The following is a 2,029-nucleotide window of genomic DNA, read 5'->3' on the forward strand; positions in this document are numbered from 1 at the left end:
ATAAAATAAAGATTTAAATGGGGCTCCCATACAACAAACGTGATTTTTGACCAAAGTTAAGCAACGTCGGGAGTGGTCAGTACTTGGATGGGTGACCGTTTTTTTTTTTTTTTGCATTATGGTACGGAACCCTTCGTGCGCGAGTCCGACTCGCACTTGCCCGGTTTTTTTTTCAACACGACTAGAAAATTAACGTTAACCTCACTAATACTGATACGAAACAGTTGCTTCTAATTTACGAAATGCGCAGTGTCAGTCCTGCTCACGTCTCCTGAATCACCCTGTATAATACCCCTAGTGTAAACATTCGATAGCGTGACGTGACGTACGCGTTTGCGTTAAGTGTCATTTTGTATGGGATTTTGAGTTTCCAAAACGTCCCGCTAGACGCGCTGTTCAAAACCCCATACATAATGAGTCTTAGCGCAAACGAGTACGTCACGTGACGCTATCGAATTAAATTTACACTAGCGGTTCTGCTACCCCGCTTCCAAAGCTACCCCAATGTATCATATGGGTAACATTCCATTTCCAACGACAGCTGCACTACTGTCAATTTTACTATGGAAATTGACAATGACAGCGACGCGTTCAGTACCGGTAGTGCAGCTGCGGTTAGAAATGGAATGTTACCATAAAGGTCAATCAAAAAGGTCGACTTTTAAGAGCGCTCTTACAAGAAAAGTCGAAATAATGCAAAATTGATGATACTAGTCGACGAAATTCAGGACTTTGCGCTCATTATTAGAAACAATGAGTACTTGTTCCAGTAAAAGCGTCTTCTTATCTTTATAAATATCGTTGTAAATATTAGAAAAAGGACTTATTAAATTAGTAATGATTTTTTTTCTGATGGTCGTTTCCGAAAAACCCCGTGAAGCACTGAATGGCGAGCTCTTATTTGGAAATGTTGAGAATTTTACTCTGCTAAACCTGGCTATTTTGTGTTACTAATACCCTGTACTTTAGGCATATCAAACTATATTTTTCCTACATACCTTTGAGAAAGAGAAAATCAAAGCAAAACGAACTCGATTTTCTCTCCGAAACAAGTGTCAATTCCTACGAAAATCTACTTAATATCGAAGTCATTTTCATACTCAAGCAATCTGCAACGTTTGCTTATACTGTTGGTATACATTAGTGTTTATAAAATTCTACTATAATTTTTTGGCAATTTTTTGAAAACTACTCTATATTACCGATGACGCGCGCTGCGCCAGCTCAGTGCCGCGGCAGAGCTTGTAGAGGCAGGACGTGTGTCGGTCGGCTCCGCACATTTTCAACGGCGACGACGAGGTTTTTTATCATTGTGTGCGGCGGGCGCCGTGTAAAACGCTATACTGTGTGCGTGTAAACCGCAACGAGAGACTTTGATCCTAGCACTGTTTTTATAGTATTATAATTTATAATGGTACAGTTTAATAAACTACCGGACAGGATTAAAAATATTTGAAACGACCTGACATTCTATATGTATTTATTTGACTCAAGATAGTACTCAGGGTCTGATGATGGAGCCGGAAGGTGGTCACCGGTACCAATCAACCATGCAACTAAACCACTTCGTGTTTAGGCTCGTTTTATTCATCTCAACAAGATCTTTGACACAAGATAGTACTCAGGGTCTGATGATGGAGCCGGAAGGTGGTCACCGGTACCAATCAACCATGCAACTAAACCACTTCGTGTTTGGGCTCGTTTGATTCGGCTCAATAAGATCTTTGACTTAAGATAGTACTCAGGGTCTGATGATGGAGCCGGAAGGTAGTCACCAGTACCAATCAACAATGCAACTAAACCACTTCGTGTTTAGGCTCGTTTTATTCGTCTCAACAAGATCTTTGACTTAAGATAGTACTCAGGGTCTGATGATGGAGCCGGAAGGTGGTCACCGGTACCAATCAACCATGCAACTAAACCACTTCGTGTTTGGGCTCGTTTGATTCGTCTCAACAAGATCTTTGGCACAAGATAATACTCAGGGTCTGATGATGGAGCCGGAAGGTGGTCACCGGTACCAATCAAC

The sequence above is a fragment of the Cydia splendana genome, chromosome 6, assembly GCF_910591565.1.
Source record: "Cydia splendana chromosome 6, ilCydSple1.2, whole genome shotgun sequence".
Taxonomy (NCBI): Eukaryota; Metazoa; Arthropoda; class Insecta; order Lepidoptera; family Tortricidae; genus Cydia; species Cydia splendana.